This window comes from Bombina bombina, chromosome 6 (assembly GCF_027579735.1).
Source record: "Bombina bombina isolate aBomBom1 chromosome 6, aBomBom1.pri, whole genome shotgun sequence".
Classification (NCBI taxonomy): domain Eukaryota; kingdom Metazoa; phylum Chordata; class Amphibia; order Anura; family Bombinatoridae; genus Bombina; species Bombina bombina.
Genome location: NC_069504.1, coordinates 791,626,070 through 791,633,984, shown reverse-complemented (window position 1 = coordinate 791,633,984; position 7,915 = coordinate 791,626,070). Strand labels below are relative to the sequence as shown.

General features: G+C 45.4%; 1 protein-coding gene across 2 annotated transcripts in view; it reads left to right on the top strand.

Moving 5' to 3' along the window:
• Nucleotides 1–7,915, top strand: part of PPP2R2A (protein phosphatase 2 regulatory subunit Balpha) — a 138,228-nt gene that overhangs the window by 66,003 nt on the left and 64,310 nt on the right. The window lies entirely within an intron of this gene.

Sequence of the window (7,915 nt, the reverse complement as noted above, 5' to 3'; positions counted from 1 at the left end):
CTTTCTGGTTTGATGCCTTAGAAGAGTCTCTTAAGACTGAGACTCCTTTAGAGGAAATTCTAGATAGAATTAGGGCTCTTGAGCTGGCTAATTCTTTCAGATTGCCAAGTTGGCGGCTAAGAATGCCGGATTTGCCATTTTGCACGTAGAGCGTTATGGTTAAAGTCTTGGTCTGCTGATGTGTCATCTAAGTCAAAGCTTTCTCCAACATTGGTGTGTCCGGTCCACGGCGTCATCCATTACTTGTGGGATATTCTCCTCCCCCACAGGGAAAGGCAAGGAGAGCACACAGCAAGAGCTGTCCATATAGTCCCTCCCAGGCTCCGCCCCCCCAGTCATTCTCCTTGCCGCTCTGAACAAGTAGCATCTCCTCGGGGATGGTGAGGAGTTTGTGGTGTTTAGCATACCTTTTGTCCCTCCTCCTATATTTAAGAAATTGTTCCCTATGGTCGACCCCAGGAAGGACACATGGCAAACAGTCCCTAAGGTCGAGGGGGCGGTTTCTACTCTAGCCAAGCGCACAACCATTCCTATTGAGGACAATTGTGCTTTCAAAGATCCTATGGATAAAAAATTGGAGGGTTTGCTTAAAAAGATTTTTGTACAGCAAGGTTACCTCCTTTAACCTATTTCGTGCATTATTCCTGTCACTACAGCGGCGTGGTTCTGGTTCGAGGAACTGGAAAAGTCGCTCAGTAGGGAGACTCCGTATGAGGAAGTCATGGACAGAATTCACGCACTTAAGTTAGCTAATTCCTTTATTTTAGACACCGCTTTGCAGTTAGCGAGGTTAGCGGCGAAAAATTCAGGGTTTACAATTGGGGCGCGTAGAGCGCTCTGGCTAAAGTCTTGGTCGGCGGATGTATCTTCCAAGACAAAATTGCTTAATACCCCTTTCAAAGGTAAGACCCTTTTTGGGCCAGAATTGAAAGAGATTATTTCAGACATCACTGAGGGAAAGGGCCATGCCCTCCCACAAGATAAACCTTTCAAGGCTAAGAATAAGTCCAATTTTCGTTCCATTCGCAATTTCAGGAACGGACCGGCTTCCAACTCGGCAGCCTCTAGACAAGAGGGTAACGCTTCCCAGACTAAACCAGCTTGGAAATCAATGCAAGGCTGGAACAAGGGTAAACAGGCCAAGAAGCCTGCTGCTGCTACCAAAACAGCATGAAGGGGTAGCCCCCTATCCGGGACCGGATCTAGTAGGGGGGCAGACTCTCTCTCTTTGCTCAGGCAAGAGATGTTCAGGATCCCTGGACACTAGAAATAGTCTCTCAGGGTTTTCTTCTGGAGTTCAAGGAACTACCCTCAAGGGGAAGGTTCCACATGTCTAACTTATCTTCAAACCAAATAAAGAGACAGGCATTCTTACATTGTGTAGAAGACCTGTTAAAGATGGGAGTGATACACCCAGTTCCAACTGTGGAACAAGGTCGGGGGTTTTACTCAAATCTGTTTGTAGTTCCCAAAAAAGAGGGAATTTTCAGACCAATTCTGGATTTAAAAATTCTAAACAAATTTCTCAGAGTTCCATCGTTCAAATGGAAACCATTTGAACAATTTTATCTACAATCCAGGAGGGTCAATTTATGACTACCGTGGATTTAAAGGATGCGTATCTACATATTCCTATCCACAAAGATCATCCAAGGATTTTCACAAAGTTGCTAGGGTCCCTTCTAGAGGTTCTAAGACCAAGGGGTATTGCAGTGGCACCTTATCTGGATGACATTCTAATCCAAACATCGTCTCTTTCCAAAGCAAAGGCTCATACAGACATTGTTCTAGCCTTTCTCATATCTCACGGGTGGAAGGTGAACGTAGAAAAGAGTTCCCTGTCTCCGTCGACAAGAGTTCCCTTCTTGGGAACGATAATAGATTCTTTAAAAATGAAGATCTTCCTGACAAAAGTCAGACAGTCAAAGCTTCTAAAGCTTGTCAAGTTCTTCACTCTATTCTGCAGCCTTCCATAGCTCAGTGCATGGTAGTAGTAGGGTTGATGGTTGCAGCAATGGACATAGTTCCTTTTGCTCAAATTCATCTAAGACCATTACAACTGTGCGTGCTCAAGCAGTGGAATGGGGACTATACAGACTTGTCTCCAAAGATTCAAGTAGACCAGATGACCAGAGACTCACTCCGTTGGTGGTTGTCACAGGATCACCTGTCTCAGGGAATGAGTTTCCGCAGACCAGAGTGGGTCATTGTCACGACCGACGCCAGTCTATTAGGCTGGGGCGCGGTCTGGGATTCCCTGAAAGCTCAGGGTCTATGGTCTCGGGAAGAGTCTCTTCTCCCGATAAACATCCTGGAACTGAGAGCGATATTCAATGCTCTCCGGGCTTGTCCTCAACTAGCGAAGGCCGGATTCATAAGATTCCAGTCAGACATGACGACTGTAGCTTACATCAACCATCAGGGAGGAACAAAGAGTTCCTTGGCGATGAGAGAGGTATCCAAGATCATCAAATGGGCGGAGGATCACTCCTGCCATCTATCTGCAATTCACATCCCAGGAGTAGACAACTGGGAGGCGGATTATCTGAGTCGTCAGACTTTCCATCCGGGGGAGTGGGAACTCCACCTGAAGGTTTTTGCCCAGTTGACTCAATTATGGGACATTCCAGACATGGATCTGATGGCGTCTCGTCAGAACTTCAAGGTTCCTTGCTACGGGTCCAGATCCAGGGATCCCAAGGCGACTCTAGTGGATGCATTAGTGACGCCTTGGTCGTTCAACCTAGCTTATGCATTTCCACCGTTCCCTCTCCTTCCCAGGCTTGTAGCCAGGATCAAACAGGAGAAGGCCTCAGTGATTCTGATAGCTCCTGCGTGGCCACACAGGACTTGGTATGCAGACCTGGTGAATATGTCATCGGCTCCACCATGGAAGCTACCTTTGAGACAGGATCTTCTAGTGCAAGGTCCATTCGAACATCCAAATCTAGTTTCTCTCCAGCTGACTGCTTGGAAATTGAACGCTTGATTTTATCCAAGCGTGGGTTTTCAGATTCAGTGATAGATACTCTGGTCCAAGCCAGAAAACCTGTGACTAGAAGGATTTACCATAAAATATGGAAAGGATATATCTGTTGGTGTGAATCCAAGGGATTCTCATGGATTGATATTCCCAGGATCCTCTCCTTTCTAACAAGAAGGTTTGGATAAGGGATTGTCAGCGAGTTCTCTAAAAGGACAGAGATCTGCTTTATCTGTCTTGTTACACAGACGACTGGCAGCTGTGCCAGATGTACAAGCTTTTGTACAGGCTTTGGTCAGAATCAAACCTGTTTACAGACCTTTGACTCCTCCCTGGAGTCTAAATTTAGTTTTTTCAGTTCTTCATGGGGTTCCATTTGAACCCTTACATTCCATAGATATCAAGTTACTATCTTGGAAAGTTCTGTTTTTGGTTGCTATTTCTTCTGCTAGAAGAGTTTCTGAACTATCTGCTTTGCAGTGTGATCCACCCTATCTGGTTTTCCATTCAGATAAGGTTGTTTTGCGTACCAAGCCTGGTTTTCTTCCAAAAGTTGTTTCCAACAAGAATATTAACCAGGAAATAGTTGTCCCTTCTTTGTGTCCGAATCCAGTTTCAAAGAAGGAACATTTGTTACACCATTTAGATGTAGTCCGTGCTTTAAAGTTCTATTTAGAAGCAACAAAGGATTTCAGACAAAACTTCTTTTTTGTTTGTCGTTTATTCTGGTAAGAGGAGAGGACAAAAAACTACTGCTACCTCTCTTTCTTTCTGGCTGAAAAGCATTATCCAATTGGCTTATGAGACTGCCGGACGGCAGTCTCATGAACGAATCACAGCTCACTCTACTAGGGCTGTGGCTTCCACATGGGCCTTCAAGAATGAGGCTTCTGTTAATCAGATATGTGAGGCAGCAACTTGGTCTTCTCTGCACACTTTTGCCAAATTCTACAAATTTGATACTTTTTGCTTCTTCGGAGGCTATTTTTGGGAGAAAGGTTTTGCAAGCCGTGGTGCCTTCTGTTTAGGTAACCTGATTTGCTCCCTCCCTTCATCCGTGTCCTAAAGCTTTGGTATTGGTTCCCACAAGTAATGGATGACGCCGTGGACCGGACACACCAATGTTGGAGAAAACAGAATTTATGCTTACCTGATAAATTACTTTCTCCAACGGTGTGTCCGGTCCACAGCCTGCCCTGGTTTTTTAATCAGGTTTGAAAAATTTCTCTCTCTATACACTACAGTCCCCACGGCACCCTATAGTTTCTCCTTTTTTTCTCCTAACCATCGGTCGAATGACTGGGGGGGCGGAGCCTGGGAGGGACTATATGGACAGCTCTTGCTGTGTGCTCTCCTTGCCTTTCCCTGTGGGGGAGGAGAATATCCCACAAGTAATGGATGACGCCGTGGACCGGACACACCGTTGGAGAAAGTAATTTATCAGGTAAGCATAAATTCTGTTTTTGCCAATTCCTTTCAAAGGGAAAACCCTATTCGGGCCTGCCTTGAAAGAAATCATTTCTGACATTACGGGAGGTAAGGGTCATCTCCTACCTCAGGATAAAGCAGCCAAACTGAGGGGTAAACAAAATAATTTTTGTTCCTTTCGGAACTTCAAAGGAGTCCCCGTTTCTTCTTCCGCTAAACAGGAAGGGAATTTTGCTCAAGCCAAGGCAGTTTTGGGACCCAACCAGGCCTGGAACAAAGGTAAACAACCCAAGAAGCCCACTGCTGCTCCCCAAGACAGCATGAAGGGGCTGCTCCCAAGACAGCATGAAGGGGCGGCCCCCAATCCGGGACCGGATCTAGTAGGGGGCAGACTTTCTCTCTTTGCCCAGGCTTGGGTAAGAGATGTTCAGGACCCCTGGACACTGGAAATCGTGTCTCAAGGGTATCAACTGGAATTAAAAAATACTCTCCCAAGGGGGAGGTTTCTTCTTTCACGATTGTCTGTAGACCAGATAAAAAGAGAGGCGTTCTTACGTTGTATAAAAGACCTCTCTACTATGGGAGTAATTCGTCCCGTTCCACTACTGGAACAGGGGCAGGGGTTTTACTCAAATCTTTTCGTGGTTCCCAAAAAAGAGGGAACGTTCAGACCCATTTTAGATCACAAGTTTCTCAGAGTCCCATCCTTCAAGATGGAGACTATTCGAACAATTTTGCCATTGATCCAGGAGGGTCAATATATGACTACCGTGGACTTGAAGGATGCATACCTTCATATTCCTATTCACAAGGATCATCATCAGTTCCCAAGGTTTGCCTTCCTGGACAAACATTTTCAGTTTGTGGCTCTTCCCTTCGGGTTGGCCACAGCACCCAGGATCTTCACAAAGGTTCTAGGGTCCCTTCTGGCGGTTCTCAGGCCGCAGGGTTTTGCAGTGGCGCCTTATCTAGATGATATTCTGATCCAGGCGTCGTCTTACCATCTGACAAAGTCTCATACAGACATGGTTCTGTCCTTTCTGAGGACTCAGGGTGGAAGGTGAATCTAGAAAAGTTAATTAATTCCACGGACCAGGGTTCACTTCCTGGGAACTCTAATAGATTCCATATCCATGAAAATTTTCTTGACAGAGGTCAGAAAGTTAAAGATTCTGAATACTTACCAAGCCCTTCAGTCCAATCCTCTGTCATCAGTGGCTCAGTGCATGGAGGTAATTGGATTGATGGTGGCAGCAATGGACATCATTCCGTTGCTCGTTTTCATCTGACCACTACAACTGAACATGCTCAGGCAGTGGAATGGAGATTATGCAAATTTGTCTCCTCAGATAGATCTGAATCAGGAGACAAGAGACTCTCTTCTTTGGTGGTTGTCGCCGGATCATCTGTCCCAAGGGACGTGCTTCTGCAGACCCTCATGGGTGATAGTGACAACTGACGCCAGTCTGCTAGGTTAGGGTGCAGCCTGGAATTCCCTGAAGGCTCAGGGTGTGTGGACTCGGTCAGAGTCTCTACTTCCAATCAATATTCTGCAATTGAGAGCAATATTCAATGCGCTTCAGGCTTGGCCTCAGTTGGCTTCGGCCAAATTCATCCGTTTTTCAGTCGGACAACATCACTACTGTGGCTTACATCAATCATCAGGGAGGAACAAGAAGTTCCTTAGCGATGACAGAAGTATCCAAAATAATTTGGTGGGCGGAGGCTCACTCTTGTTATTTGTCAGCAATCTACATCCCAGGAGTGGACAACTGGGAAGCGGACTTTTTAAGCAGACAGACGTTTCATCTGGGGGAGTGGGAACTCCATCCGGTGGTCTTTGCCACTCTGATTCTCAGATGGGGCAGACCGGAATTGGATCTGATGGCGTCTCGTCAGAATGCCAAGCTCCCAAGATACGGATCCAGGTCAAGGGATCCTCAGGCCGAACTGATAGATACCTTTGCAGTGCCTTGGTCGTTCAGCCTTGCTTATGTTTTTCCACTGTTTGCTCTCCTTCCCCGGGTGATTGCTCGGATCAAACAGGAGAGGGCTTCAATAATTCTAATCGCGCCTGCGTGGCCTTGCAGGACTTGGTATGCCGATCTAGTGAACATGTCCTCTTTGCCACCGTGGAAGCTTCCATTCAGGGACCCTTCTAACACCCAAATCTAGTTTCTCTGCAACTGACTGCTTGGAGATTGAACGCTTGATTTTATCTAAGCGGGGGTTCTCTGATTCGGTCATTGATACTTTCATTCAGGCACGAAAGCCTGTTACTAGAAAGATCTACCATAAGATATGGCGTAAATATCTTTATTGGTGCGAATCCAAGGGCTGCTCATGGAGTAGAGTTAGGATTCCCAGGATTCTGTCTTTTCTCCAAGAAGGATTGGAGAAAGGGTTATCAGCAAGTTCCTTAAAAGGACAAATCTCTGCTTTGTCAATTTTACACAAATGTTTGGCAGATGTTCCAGACGTTCAGTCTTTTTGTCAGGCTCTAACCAGAATCAAGCCTGTGTTTAGACCAATTGCTCCACCCTGAAGTTTGAATTTAGTTCTTAATGTTCTTCAAGGGGTTCCGTTTGTACCCATGCATTCCATAGATATTAAGTTGTTATCTTGGAAGGTTTTATTTTTGGTTGCTATTTCTTCTGCTCGTAGAGTTTCTGAGCTTTCAGCGTTACAATGTGCCCACCTTATCTTATCTTCCATTCTGATAAGGTGGTTTTACGTACCAAACCTGGTTTCCTTCCTAATGTTGTTTCTAATAAGAATATTAATCAGGAAATTGTTGTTCCTTCATTATGTCCTAATCCTTCTTCTAAGAAGGAGCGTCTGTTGCATAACTTGGACATAGTCCGTGCCTTGTAGTTTTACTTGCGACTAAGGAATTTCGTCAATCTGCATTATTTGTGTTTTTTTCTGGAAAGCGTAGGGGCTAGAAAGCTACGGCTACCTCTCTTTCTTTTTGGCTGAAGAGTATCATCCGTCTGGCATATGAGACTGCTGGACATCAGCCTCCTGAAAGAATTACGGCTCATTCTACTAGGGCTGTGGCTTCCTCATGGGCATTTAAAAACGATGCTTCTGTTGAACAGATTTGTAAGGCTGCAACTTGGTCGTCTCTTCACACTTTCTCCAAATTTTCCAAATTTGATACTTTTGCTTCTTCTGAGGCTGGTTTTGGGAGACAGGTTCTTCAAGCAGTGGTGCCTTCCGTTTAGGTTCCTGACTTGTCCCTCCCTTTTCACCCGTGTCCTATAGCTTTGGTATTGTATCCCATAAGTAAGGATGAAATCCGTGGACTCGTCATATCTTGTAAAAGAAAAGGAAATTTATGCTTACCTGATGAATTTATTTCTTTTACGATATGACGAGTCCACGGCCCACCCTGTCATTTCTAAGACAGGTATTTATTTTTGTTAAACTTCAGTCACCTCTGCACCTTTTGGCTTTTCCTTTCTCTTCCTAACTTCGGTCGAATGACTGGGGTGGGAGGGA